General features: G+C 47.2%; 2 protein-coding genes across 2 annotated transcripts in view; one reads left to right on the top strand and one right to left on the bottom strand.

Annotated features, from left to right (window-relative positions):
* Nucleotides 1-9,490, bottom strand: part of LOC138516979 (zinc finger protein 300-like) — a 63,180-nt gene extending 53,690 nt beyond the window's left edge. The window contains exon 1 of the mRNA XM_069632467.1: nucleotides 8,362-9,490. The gene's annotated coding sequence lies outside the window, so the exon portion shown is untranslated. The remainder of the gene's footprint in view (nucleotides 1-8,361) is intronic.
* Nucleotides 1-14,850, top strand: part of LOC138516973 (zinc finger protein 268-like) — a 387,224-nt gene that overhangs the window by 254,057 nt on the left and 118,317 nt on the right. The gene's annotated exons all lie outside the window — the stretch shown is intronic.

Below are 14,850 nucleotides of genomic sequence, written 5' to 3'. Positions count from 1 at the left end.
AGTGCAAGGGGGGGAAGTGCAAGGGAGAAGGGAGAAGAGTAGTGCATTCAGGGCAGCAATTGCTCTATGTAAGTGCAGCTGGTGGAGCCAGCGGGGAAGTACAAAATGGTGCTGGGGGCACCGTAGGGTTACAGATGCAGCCCCTAAGTGCACGGAGGCAGTGCAAGTGCTTGCAGGTCATGGGGTAAGCATTGTGCCCATTAGGATCAGAGGGTATCCAGGCGACCCGACCATCGAGCGCGGCAGAAGGTAGGTCAGCAAGGGAGAGAAAGAGAGAAAGCAGTATCAAAAAGGAAGGTCTTGAGCTGCTTCAGGATCCTAAAATGGTCCTGCTCGAGTTTGGGGGGGCAGGGAGGCCATTCCAGGGGAGGCCCCTGCATTTGCCCGGTGGGTTCATTATTTAATTACTTGTTTAGCCAGTGGATTCAGCTTGCAGGGGGCGATGTCTTTAGTTGTTGTATGGGCTTTTGGGAATGGTAGTCCCGCAACAGAACAAAAGGAATTTTGGCCAGAATGGTGCTTGGCGGGAACTGGGATGAACAAAATAATTTTGGCTAATGTGTGGTATGGGCTATGCTACCTTCTGGTGCAAGTGTGGCTGCTCTGGATATGGGAGCAGGCAAGGATGCGAGTGTCAATGCCAGCAGAAGCAAGGTTACTTCCTGCCTGTCCTCCACACTCCACGTGCTGCCCTGCATTACCACCACACTCCTCAACTGAGGGGAACCTTCTCCAGACACAGGCAACACGTGCCATCATTTACTAAAATCATTTAAGTGGTCAGTACACTTAATAGGCCTCCTCGGTGTGGTATATAAAGGCTGTTTCACAGACAGGGCCAAATGTGCATGCTGACCTAGCTTGCTGGGCTCATGCTGATCTAGTTTGCTGGGCTCATGATGGCTCATGCTGACCTAGCTTGCTGAGCTCATGCTGACCTAGCTTGCTGGGCTTATGCTGACCTAGCTTGCTGGGCTCATGCTGCCCTAGCTTGCTGAGCTCTTGCTGACCTAGCTTGCTGGGCTCATGCTGTCCTAGGTTGCTGGGCTCATGCTGACCTACCTTGCTGGGCTCATGCTGACCTAGCTTGCTGGGCTCGTGCTGACCTAGCTTGCTGGGCTCGTGCTGACCTAGCTTGCTGGGTTCGTGCTGAACTAGCTTGCTGGGCTTGTGCTGACCAAGCTTGCTGGGCTCATACCTGGCTTGCTGAGCTCATGCTGCCCTAGCTTGCTGGGCTCGTGCTGACCTATCTTGCTGGGCTCATACCTGGCTTGCTGGGCTCATGCTGCCCTAGCTTGCTGGGCTCATGCTGACCTAGCTTGCTGAGCTCTTGCTGACCTAGCTTGCTGGGCTCATGCTGTCCTAGGTTGCTGGGCTCATGCTGACCTACCTTGCTGGGCTCATGCTGACCTACCTTGCTGGGCTCGTGCTGACCTAGCTTGCTGGGCTCGTGCTGAGCTTGTTTGCTCGGCTCATGCTGGCCTATCTTGCTGGGCTCATGCTGACCTAGCTTGCTGGGCTTGTGCTGCGCTTTTAGTAAAATCTGCCTCTATAGAAATAGATGTTGTGCAGTGTCATGGACAGCTTTACAATGATTCTTTTCTTTAGGGTAAAATAGAATAAAAAGAACAGGCAGCAATCTGTGGGGTATCACATACTGTTGCCCAAGGAATGTCAGTGATTGCTAATAGCTTTCTGATTTTCGTAGCCAAGATGCCTGGGATGCCTGAGTATGGTGTTTCACTCGATTCTTTCAGTATTTCATAGGCCGGTGCAACACTGTTAAGGTTCATTTTATGTAAAAGGGCGATAGATTTCCATTGAATCAGGCCGGTTAAAGAATCCAAGCCTAGTTCATGCCTTATCGCCACAATAGGAACATAAGTCGGAAGAGCCAATACTCCTCTTCAGAATTGACCTTCCAGAGCTGCCCAAATGTGGGTATCAATATTCAAACCTGCCTCCGCCCCATATGTCAGAGCAGGAATGACTTTCTGGCGATAAAATGTAATAATTGGGATCAGAGTGAATTTGCCATATTCGTTATGTAAACGTTTGCCTTGTAGAGTAAGTGATGTCATACGCTGCTTCAAGTCTATAATCCAGGCCTGTTCTTTGATTGATTTATTTATTTGGATCCCCAAATATCGTATCGTATGTACAGAGTCGATCTTTTCACCTGCTGCTGACCATCCAAAACTCTTGAGCAATAGTTTTTGAGCTGTACCAAATTACATTGGCCCTCATTAGGACCTTGGCGGAGAACCATGGTGCTATTAGCACCATGGTCCATGGCGCTAAGTTGCCAACTCCGCCATGGTGGTTGGCGGACTTACCGCCCCATTCCGACCTTGGCGGGGCGGTAAGTCCCCAATCCCCATTTACCCTTCCCCATTCCCATTTTTGCCCCATAGGGCATAATGGGAGTGGGGAAGGCGTTAATTACGCCACCGTAAATTACGGTGGCGTAATTAACAAGGTCCCGTAGCGCCATTGATTTTACCGCCTGCAAAAAGCAGGCGTAAAAATCACCATGGCGCTACTGGAACTCGTACTCAGGCGGTAAGGGTCGGCGAAGTTTACGCCGGCGTAAACCCCTTACCGCCTGGGTCGTAATGAGGGCCATTATCTTTGATTTCCCGGCATTGATTTCAAGATCATTTGCTTGTAGATATACGACCAGGGCCTGTAAGAGCCATTGTAGACCAATTTCAGTTTGGCCAAATAGGACAATATCATCAGTGTATAGTGCATAACTTATTGGTTGTTTTTTCAGTTTTGGTGGAAAACAGTGTATGTTATCAAACGCCTTGGATAAGTCAGCAATATACAGCTTAAACAGTAGCGCTGCTAGCGGGCAGCCTTGCTTAACTCCTTGAGATGTTGGAACCTCTTTCGTCAGAGTGCCACTATTGTCGATGTAAACATTTATTGATGTTCCCTTGTGTAGGGCCATAAGTGGATGGAGAATAGTCAGAGGGCATGACCATGCTGTTAATTTTCTCCATAGATTTGTACGATTAACTCGGTCAAACGCTTGACGGATATCTATGAAGGCCACACATATTTTTTTCTTATGCTTCATTGTTTCAAGCTTTAGTGTATTCACTATGAGAAGATTGACTTCTGTTCCAACATCTTTGGTGAAACCGGTTTGCCGGTTAACTAGTAGTTTGTTAGAGGGCGCCCATGTAGTCAGTTTCTGTTGTAAGCATGTGGCAAATATTTTGCCTAATATATCCAAGAGGGCATTAGGGCGATAGTTGGCAGGATTGTCCCTATTGCCCTTCTTGCAAATTGGCACAATAACCGCAGTCCTCTATGAACTCGGAATCACCTTGGATACTGAGATTACTTTAAATAAATCCACAATGAAATAGGCCCAAAGTTCACTTTTATCTTTTATCATGATGTTCGTTAGCCCATCAGGACCTGCCGCATAAGAGTTCTTTAGCTGTTTTATGAGTGGATTATTTTCTCTGGATTCACATACATCCCAAGGAACTGCTGACATCATAGGCTCTGTGTTGACATGTGCTGAGGTATCTTCAAAAACTTTCCTGAAATGTTGTTCCCAGGTTAACATGGAGATACCGTTTGCCAGACTTGAGTCTTGGGTATGATTATTATTTAAGATCTTCCAAATGTCTCTTGATCTACGTTGGATGATAAAACCGAGCATTGATTCTGCACGTTCTTGGTCTCTAATTATTTTAAAGGATTTTAGCCAGTTTCGATAATTCATTTTGCAGCGCTTGATTGCCTCTTTTTTATCGACAATTGTGCTATGTTTCCTTTTAATTTGTCTGATGTTCTGCATTTGTTTCTTTTGCTGGTTTACCTGGGCACTGAACACATATTTTTTCTGTTGTTGCTGAAACTTGTTTATTGTTTTTCTTTTAGATCCAAATTGTGTTAGCAGAGGTGCATAATTTACTTTTTCGGTGATGGTTGATGCATCATCCTTTGTACGATCACTCAACTGACAGATGTGATGATCTTTGATACGAAGACGATTCAATCCCTCATTAACCCCCAATGGAAATCTATATTGATGCGATATCGGAAACCGTTCCAGTTCGCAAATTAGTTCCACTAGGATGTGATCGCTGACAAGTGTTTTAATTATGGACATACTTTCTACTTTCGGCCAGAATGACGAGGAAATCCAGATATAATCTAATGTTTTTTGACCTTTGGCTCTTTGCCAAGTAGGTCTTGGGGTGATATCCCTTCAGATGGAGCCATTGACCATCTCGCAATTTCTTGATTTCATGGCTTCCATCCATTTGTCTCCTCTGGTAGGTACCACACTAGATTGTGATCTATTTCCGGAGGCAACCTCAAACCGTGGGAAGTTAAAGTCTGCACATATTAGAATTGTTATGTCAAGGCAAGAAGTTAAGCATGGATCATTGATTGCCGTCACTGTTTTGATGAACCTAGCTGATGAAATCATTGCTGGGTTCCAATATAGGTTAATGACCAATAATTGTGGGGAAAGTTACCGTCGATCTTTACTGGAGTAGTGAACCTTGTACAAAAAGATTTGGCATAAATGTTTGTAATAGCTCCCAACCATATGTGTTATTTACCATTGTAATCAAGCCGGAAAAAGGTCTCCCATGCTGATTCTTCCCTGCTTTGTTTAGAACAATGGTCTAACCATCTTTTGTCGGAATCTCTCAGAGCCACGTCTCTTGCAGACAAATAATACATTTATTTGCTAGAGATGTGGGAAAGTCATTGAATAAATGGTGGAAACCTCTGGTATTCCAGGATAGTATCCCACAAGTCTCTATGCCTAATTGTACTGATGGTTATGCTCATTGGACTTTGTGAGATGCCACTCGTCTTGCGATTTCAACTGAGTCTTTCTGAGTGAATTTTGTTCCAGACCCAGACCCTCTCACAGAGAATGACTCCTCAGTTCTTCACGTCGGCAATCATTTGTTGTATTTAACTCATTACTTTTGGCGGAATGTTTTAAACTTTTCTCTGATTTGACTTCAAAGCCATAGGATAATAGCTTGTCCCTTGATGCTAGGAGAGTTTTTTTCCACTGCAATTGATCTGATGTGGAAGAAAACCTTGTCAGCCGATTTTTCCGAGATATATTCAACAATTAATATATCTTCTGTAGTAATGGTGCGTAATGATGGAATGTTGTGAAGTAATTTCATCACGTTTCTTCTGTTTAAATTTACATCACTGTCATCAGGGAACACATTTTCTACCCCGATTTTCCAAGCTTGTTGTATAGACTCAGTTTGATGTTTGTCATTTGCCTTGGTTTTTGTTGATTGTTGTTTATTTCACTGTGCGGCAGTCATTCTTGGGTTAAAATTTTGAGGCGATTTGCAGCCTCTCTTTGTAGGTGAATTATGCCTTGCATTAGACTGTTTAGGTGACAGGCTCTTGGTGGACTGAGCTGAGGGGAACATGGTGAGTTTTCTTGTATCTTGCGGCTTCTTGCTTGTTTGTTCGAAGGAGCTTTCTCTAGATTTGGACTCTTTCCTGCCTTGTGGCCTGGCTTTGCTCCTTGTCTCACCTTGCGAGGTGGTAGAATCAGCAGAATTGATGGAATATGTCGAGAGATCACATAGATCCACAGAATCCTCATCATATTCTGTTTGTCAGAGTCTATTCTTGCCCACTTGTTTGGATTTTGCATCTGAATTGAAGAAGACTTAGCATCAATAGACTGGCTCTGGGGCTCTTTTGGATGTGCAATAACTGATTTGTCTGATGGTTGGACTTGTGTAGCGTGTTCAAAAAGAGAAAGCTTTTGAGGAGTAGATAGATTCCTGACAAATTGTTTGACGTTAGCGGAACGTTTTTTGACTGAATTGTTTGCTGGTTTTTTTAAGCCAGGTCTAGGTTTTTTTGCAGACAACTTTGTTGATTTTGTACTGCCGGCAGGGAAATTCTTAACCGCGCCTTTGAATATATCAAAAGACAGGCACAAGTGTTGGTTCGATGGCAATTCTTTTGGCTTGGGTGCAAATCAATGGAGCTTGGACTCTGCCAGATGCCTGAGGCACTAGTGTTGGTTCAGTTGCAGGGGTAAAGCTATTTGTAATACCCCCACCATGGTTTTTATGTGGACAAAATGACGGGACTGCAGAGGCTCTCCTCGCGTCTCTTGTCAATTCTGGAACTCCTTTGAGTCCTACGCTTTCCGCCCTTCCAATGGAAAGTTCAGACAGTGAATACTTTGGTGGAGGTTGCACCGGATCGGGCACAGGGTCAACGATTTTCAAGGGAATATATTTCTTGCTTCCAGCAACTGTGCCGCTTAGCTGCCCATGAGTCTGTTCTCTATTCGACTGGATATTATGCCTCACCCATTTCATGCATTCTAATGTCGCAGCCATTAGAGTAGAGTTATCTGCATGGGTGCTTGTCAGTAGATCGCCAAGGCGATATTGCCATTGTGATGACGTCTCCGCCTCTCTTTCCAATCTTTGTCTCAGAACTCTATTCAGGTGTTCCATCGTGTCCACTTTTGAGATGAGATTGTTCATTTGGGCGCCCTGATCTTTTATGGACTCGTTTAAACTTTCGTACAGTTTCACAAAAGGAATAAGGGCTAGAGAGGTGGCTGCTAAAACATTATTGTGGATTTGAATGCCTGCCGCAACTGACAGGTTTGTTTTGTTTAGTTGTTCCTGTGCAGACTTTGGAGATAATGAGGGTAACACTGTTTCATGCAATTGTTCTTCCGAGGGCTCTTGTCTCCTATCTCGTTGCGGCAGAGACTCATCTTCTAAGACACCTTTATATGTGTGTTTTGTGCTCACAGCTCCAGAGAAATATGAAACATTATCACCGATAGAAGAAGTTCTCTGGTTTACTGGGCTGTGCTGAGAAGAATTTATTGATACAGCCAACGGCATTGCGGGAAATCCAAACATGGTCTGACGGGGTGTGTCAGTTGTAATGCGTTCATTTGAAGCTGTTTTTGGGAGTTTGTTTCTGGATGTATCTCCAAAGCTTTGTATGAGCTTTTCTTTGATGGAATAAAAGTCTGCAGTTAGCCTCTCAGTCAGCCGTGCCTCGCGTCCTGCGAAATCGAGGACTCATGGGGAGGTGCCAAAAAGGAATTTGCAACTTTTTTCCTATTTTTGTCTATTGTAGCTGGGGCGCTGCAATAGTTATAGATTGAAGCGGCGTTCGCGGCCCATGCGCTCTTCCACTGCTGCTCGCAATTTGTATTTAAACGAGGGCGTGACAGGTTGGACTTATCAAGACTCTCTCTTCGGACATTGAGACAAACACTGGTTGTCACCGGGGTGACTTGTGGTTGCACCGTTGTCTTGTGCCGTGCACCTAGTTGCTGGACTAATGTGAGTGCCACATTTGACAACAGCCCTTCATTTGTTTGTTGTCTGCTTTGTGGGTCACAAAACTGCATTTTGTTAGCGTCTTGCACACTCTGTTGATTAATTGGGGAAACAAATATAAGATTAGTCTCGTTCGAGTTATCAGCAGACACTTGAATCTGCAGTAACTCCGTGTCCATTACATCGAATGGAGACTGGAACGGGGAGGTGTTTACCTCAATCACATTTGTCTCTGGATTTGTTTCCGGGTCCATTGTCGTTGGAGCAGTTGAAAGGGGTAAGGAATGTGCTTGTATGGGTCCACATTTTGTGCAATATGCAGATCATTTTATAGTATTTGAGGCACCAGAGCCTTCGTAAGCGTGAGCATTTTTGCTATAGGCGGCGCAATTAGATTTAATTTCTGGTACCATCGCCAAGCACGAAAAGCATGGAAATAAGAATTTTGGTCGTCGACAAATGCCCGATGTCAGATTTAATCCACAGCGTGCAAGCAGCTGTTCTTCAGCAATGAAAGTTTGGGTCAGAGTGAGTAAAGATAGCACATTATGGGCCTCATCACGAGTCTGGTGGTAACCCTTAAATGCGGCGGTAGCGCTATTACCGCCGCATTTAAATGTCCGCCAGATCATGGCTTTGGCGGATTTCCCCCCAGCTCAGAGCTGGGGGGAAATCTGCGGCAAAATTGCTGATTTTCGGCGTGATTACCGCCGGCGGGAAATCCGCCGGCGGTAATAGTGCAAATTTTCCCCATTGGGCTCAATGGGGAATGAGGAATTCCCGAATGGGCCCAATGGGGAATGGGCAATAACCCTTCCGCCAAACCTGTGATCCGGCGCTAATAGCGCCGGGGGGTTCGGCGGCAGGGCTATTAGAACCGGCGCTAATAGTGCCGACGTTACCGCCCAACTCGTGATGAGGCCCTATGTGTCAGCGTCACTGGGAGCATAAGTTCAGGTCGTACAGCTTGAGACTGGAATAGCTGAGATAGCATGCTTGATGAACCAACTCTTACCTTGGCTTCTTCACTGCTTGCTGCAGTTGTGTCAGGATCGAAATTGATCAACGGCACTTGAGAGGGGGAGTCTAGCCATTCAGACTCAAGCCTGATTTTCTGCTTCAGCCGCGTTTGCGGACCCATCATGCAATAGTTTGCTGCTTCCACTCGATAGCAGTATGCCGCTGGGCCGTGGGCCTAGGGTGGACAGGGGTAGACTGGGATTCTCCTCGGGACTCCACACGGCGCTCCGCGCACACGTACACCTTTTAAGGTGGAGTCACCCAGAGGGAGAGAACTCAGTTAAAGTTACAGTGGACCAAAAAACCAGTGTGTAGAACGTCGCTGCAACTCCTCACTTGGACAAAGACTGGGGTAGACTGGGACTCTCCTCGGGAAATAGAATAAAAAGAACAGGCAAGGGACTGCTGAGTGTAAGTGACGGAGAGGAAGACACAGAGACAGGCAGAGGGCGAGAGGTAGGGTGGCCAACTCTTTGATAGTATTTTGCGGGACACTTGCCCACAAGGCGGCGATGACGTCACAACGTCATTCACGTTTGGCCCGCCCCTTTTTAATTTGCATTTTTTTAATGGCTCCTTTAGAGCCCGCAGGTGGAGCTGTAACGCTCTGACACCAGGCTTAATTGAAATGCAAATGGTTTGACCTTGGGAGGTGATGGTCACGTTTTTTAACTGCAAACATGACCATCACGACCCAGGAACAAAGCATTAGCATTTGAATGAAGCCAGGTGTCGAGCGTTACAGCTTGACCTGCAGGCTCTAAAGGGGCTGCAGAGTGGCTTTGATGGATGCAGGTTGTCCTGACAAAAGTCGGGACAACCTCCGTCCCGCACGGCTACTCTGCAAATGGCGGGACAGAGTCCCTAATTGCGGGACAATCCCACGAAAAGCGGGTCAGTTGGCCACCCTAGCGAGAGGAGAGGCCATAAAAGGAGGGTCCGAGGAGAGCAGGAGTGTGAAAAGACGAGAAAGGGAAATATCTGTGGCAGAAACAATACTTCCTGGATCTTAATGGGTGTGATGCTGAAATTAAGGGGAATATTAAACCACTGATCTTCCCACTCCCAGCTCTGCAGAGAAGGAATATCCGGGGAGTCAGTCACCCCCGGGTGTGGAAAGACGGGCCATGAGGTGAGTAGGACCCCCACTGCGCATGCCCAGTACCCACACACTTCATACTGCGCATGCTCTGCGGTAAGACTTAGTACTGGGCAGCGTTCAGTAGCACGCCACAAACCCCAATCTAGAGTTAGTGTCCCTACTGCGCATGTCCAGTGCCTAGACACTTCTTAATGCGCATGCTCCGCAGGTGAGGATTCCTACCTGGCATGCTTTTGGTAGCTTAGCGTCAAACACCAATCGAGAGATGAAATCTCTCTAATACACGTGTCCAGTATCTGAACACCTCATACTGCGCATGCTCTACAGTGAAGGATTCCCACTGTGCGCATGCCCACTACCTTTACACTTCATAATGCGCCTGCTCCTCAGGGAAGGATTCCTTTTAGTCACGTGTTCAGTAGCAGCGCTTCAAACCCGGATCTAGACTATTGCTAATGCCCAGTATATTAACACCAGTGTTTTAAGTGGGCCGTGGCCAGCCGGGCCCGGCAGTCTCCAAAAAGTGGGTCTGAGCTAGGGCCCTACCGAGCCCCCTCGGTCCCACACAACATTTGTGCTGGGGCTATTAGTGCTACCGCCAAACCCCCTGGCACTATTAGCGCCAGATCACAGGTTTGGCAGAACGGTTGGTTCCCATTCACCATTTGACCCATTCTGGAATTTTTCATTCCCCATTGGGCCCAATGGGGAATTTTCGCACTATTACCACCTGCGGATTTCCCACTGGCGGTAATAGCACCAAAAATTGGCAAATTTGCAGCAGATTTGCTCCCAGCTCAGAGCTCGGGGCAAATCCACCAAGCCCATGATCTTTCGGATGTTTAAATGCGGCAGTAATAGCGCTACCACCGCATTTAAGGGTTACCACCAGACTCGTGATGAGGCTCATAGTGTAGTTAGTAAGGACTCTTGCTCCCGGATTCGTATAGAGCAATCTGGCACAATTAAGAAAGTATTGGCCCAGGCTGCACCGTTCGAGAACCAGAAACAAATAGGACCAGGAGACTGAATTGAAAGCCTTCTCGGCATCTAGTGCTGCTATAGCTGCATTTGCCTTTGGGTCAATATGCGCCATCACCCCAAAAAGACGTCGGAAATTTAAAGCTGTGGATCGGGTTGGGATGAAGCCAGCTTGGTCTAGGTGAACCAAGGTGGACATATATGGCAAAAGCCTGGCTGCAAGGGTTTTGGCAAAAATGTTTGCATCCTTATTAATCAGGGAGAGGGGCCTATAGGAGGACATGTCATGTGCAGGGCGTTGGGGTTTAAGGAGAACTGTGATAACTGCTTCACGCATAGATTCGGGAGTGTACCCCTATCCATGGCCTCCTCCCAAACCCTGAACAGTACAGCTCCAACTTGTTGTGAAACTCCTTGTATGGTTCCATTCCCAACCCGTCCGAACCAGGGGCTCTGCCGGAAGTTAATGCTTTTATTGCAGCTGTAATTTCTTCTAGTGTAATGGGTGTATCAAGTGCATTGCGTGAATCGGGAGTAAGGGTCGGGAGGTCAAGCCCCTGAAGATAATTAGCTATCTCCTCCTTAGATTTGACATCATGATTGGAGTAGAGGGATTTATAAAAATCAGTGAACGTGGCGTTGATGTCTTGTTCCCGGTTCACCGTCGTCCTGCATGCCATCCGAATGCTGGCTATTGGGCTGTGATAACGCTCAGCTTTTAGCATATTGCCTAGGAATTTACCAGCCTTGTTGCTTTCCCCGTATCTGCGGGCTCTGGCTCGAGTGGTCATGTACAGGACTACTCTGTCTGCAAGCTTATTAAACTCATGCAATGACATATGGATATCTGAAAGAGTTTCCTTACTATGTGTAGTGCTGTATTCTATTCCAAGCATATCTAACTTTGCTTCCGCCATTCCCAACTCCCTCCTGACGGTTTTCAGCAACCCAGTGGATTTTGCTATAATGACACCCCGCACCCACACTTCGAATGTCTCCCACAGGGTGACTTGATTATTTACTGATCCCTCATACAGTTCAAAGAATTCTTCTATCTCTGTGTGAAGTGATTCGCATACATGGGGATCTTTGAGCATGTTAGCGGGCATTCTCCATCGTCTGGCATGGGGTGCAGTATCTTGTAGGGTAGGGTAAGGGATATTGGGGAGTGATCCGAAAGGGTGCAGGGGTGGATCTCGCATCTAGATGCTGGGTCTGCGAGGGCCGAGCCAATGAGCCAGTAATCTATACGTGACTCTGAGTCATGTACAGATGAGTAGTATGTAAATCGCTTTTCTTGCGGGTGCATTGCACGCCATATAACAAGCAGGGATGTTTGTGGCATTATCTGGCCCAGAGTAGCAGCGGCTCTTGTGAGCCACCGGGGAGAGACCGAGGAGCGGTCCAAGGACACATCAAGGGTTGTGTTGAAATCCCCCTCCCACAACACCAGTGTATCTTCGGATGTAACTAACATGTCCAATATTGTACTATAAAAGTCAGGATCATCAATGTTAGGTCAATAGGTATTAACTATCACTATGGGACGACCGGCTAGTTCCCCCCAGACGAGTACATATCTACCTTGAGTGTCTATCTTGCTGTCTCAATATAGAAAACCCAGCTTTGGGTGGATCAGTGTAAGAACTTCTCTGGACTGGGCTGAGTACTCCGTATAGTATAGGAGGGGCCCCCAGGGTGGGTGGAAGTTAGTGTTGACGCTTCTGAGCGCATTGTTTCTTGTAATAGGAGTATCTGTGGACTATGCCTGGTGACATACGCTGCAATGTTCCTGACTTTAACTGGGTTATTAAGCCCCCAGACATTCCTGGAGAGTAATTTGATCATCAGCCCCTTATCAACCTGTGTCGTGGTTGTCATTTACATTAGTGCTGTTTCTAATGTTACGATGTGCGCCCTTCCAACAAGCGGTGTCCGCTACAACATAACTCTCTGGTTCTGAACATTTAACATCCCCAACAAATCCTGGCCTAGTGCCAAGAGGGCCATGCTTATGTGCCCCACCCCCACTCCCACCGGCACCATCATCCCCAAACTGATGATGAAATCCTTTCATTAACTTGTGGAAATTTCCAGAGGTGCATGTGTTATGGCTGTATTCGGCACAACTGGGCAACACTTATCCGGCACATAACAAATGTAGGTCGGTGCCACTCATGCACCCATCTGCAAATATGAAAATCTTAACAGGATATTGTGTGTCATCCCGTCAATCGTCTGGACCTCTTCTATCAACAACTGGTTGCAGGAGACCGTTTTGTTCAGGACCTCGACCTTCTGGTGGGAGCGGAATCATAGACTCTATATAATCCACAGCCGCCGAGGGGTGTTCGAAATAGTGTGAACGGCCTCCATGCTGTATCTGCAGTTTCGCTGGAAATATCAGGGTATACGGGACCTGTCTCAATCGTAGTTGTTTCTTAACTGGGTCATATGATCTCCTCTGCGCCTGCATTCCTGCCGCAAAGTCAGGATATATGTGTATATTGTCGCCGTCATGACGCAAGGGTACTATCTCCCTCGCCAGGAGGAAAGCAGTGTCTCTGTCTCTGTAGTTTAATAGTCTAGCGAAAATAGTGTGGTGAGGGGCTCCTGGTTTGGACACCGGGGCTAAAGTACAATGGGCTCTCTCCACCAGAAAGTGTTTTGAAAAAGCATTGTCACCGAACAAGGCTTTCAAAAGTGCTTCGACATGTGACCCCATGGGCCCTTTAGAGAAGGATTCCGCCACCCCTACTATATGGATATTGTTACAGCGGGATCTGGATTAAAAATCATCACATTTGCTGCACAACCTGGTCATTTTGCCCTTTAAAAGCGTGATGTCTGGTGTATTTTGGCCAAATGAGTCTTCGCTGGTACTAATCCTGCTCTCGGCCTCTGTGATCGGTTCACTTTCCTTATCGACACAGGCCTTGAGTGAGCCAATCGTGGCGACAATGTCATCTAGTTTCACATTGACTGACATGAAACCGTTTCTTACAGTAGTGACCAATTGGTCGTATCCGGAGTTTTCGGTTGACGTCGCAGGAGGGTCAGCCGGAGATGTCGACATACTGACCGAGGCCTGGCTGCTTGTGAAGGAATCCATTGGACCAGTTTTCTTCTTCTTGGTGCTGGCACCCCTTGGCATCGCCTGGGAATGATTTCCAGGTAGCTGGGGGCCATCCCAATAGTCGACGTTGTCTAGTACATGCAGTAGGGTTTAGCAATCCCAGGCCCCAGACACTTCTGTGGGACCGATGTCCGTGTGCAATCACCCTTTGGTAACGGTTGATCTGAAGTATTGTGTATGGTGAAGCCCAGCGACTGAGTGAAGTGTTTGGGTGCTGCGGTACACAGCATGTGCCAGGTATCAGTTGATGCAGGTCTGTACATGGCTTCCACAATGATTAGAGTTGGGTGTACATGAGATAGCTCATATGTCTGTGTAACCCGTGCCGTGGCGTGATGAATAACAGTGGGTAATCGTGGTCACTAATTTCCATTCATATGTGCTGCAAGTTGTGAATCTGAGCAGGGTTCAAGCATACACAGCTATACAGATTGCCCTATTCTTCATACAATCTGTAACTTGTAGGTGGCACTAGCCCCCTGAGGATGGATTGTGCCCTCCCCCGTATCACAGCTCCATTTATTTTCTGTGGGAAATCACTTTAATTGAGCTTGGGTGTTGGTCGCCGGGGAATTGGACAAGTGTTATGCTCCCTCGCTTAATATCCTAGAGGGGTGTTCTTGGTTCGTAGTCTTTGCAGCTGTGCCGGTTCAGTGCCGGTTCAGAATCGCAACATTGCCAGACGGTCTCTGAGGTTGCGTGGGGTCCTCAGAGGTTGTGTGGACTTCTGAGTGCTGGTAGCTTCTCAGCCGTCCTGTCATTATATCACCGGCCCCGGATTAATTTACAGTCAATGGCCCTCATTACAACTCAGGCGGTAAGGGGTTTACGGCGCCGTAAACAGCGCCGACCCTTACCGCCTGAGTACGAGGTCCCTTAGCGCCATGGCGGATTTAACACCTGCTTTTAGCAGGTGTTAAAATCCATGGCGCTAAGGGACCATGTTGTTAATTACGCCACCGTAATTTACGGTGGCGTAATTAACGCCTTCCCCACTCCCATTATGCCCTATGGGGCAAAAATGGGAATGGGGAAGGGTAAATGGGGATTGGGGACTTATCGCCCCGCCAAGGTCGGAATGGGGTGGTAAGTCCGCCAACCACCATGGCGTAAACGTACTTTACGCCATGGTGGTAAAGTCACGGCCCAGGCGGTAACTTACCGCCTGGGTCGTAATGAGGCCCAATGTGATAATCAGATTTGCACACCCCAGGGCATTTAGTAAAGGATAGGTGTTGCAGCCTTTAGTTTAGTTGCACAGTTCA

Source organism: Ambystoma mexicanum, chromosome 6q (genome assembly GCF_040938575.1).
Source record: "Ambystoma mexicanum isolate Mex_15411 chromosome 6q, UKY_AmexF1_1, whole genome shotgun sequence".
Lineage (NCBI taxonomy): Eukaryota > Metazoa > Chordata > Amphibia > Caudata > Ambystomatidae > Ambystoma > Ambystoma mexicanum.
The sequence above is the reverse complement of the archived record's forward strand: the minus strand, read 5'-3'. Positions and strand labels throughout refer to the sequence as shown.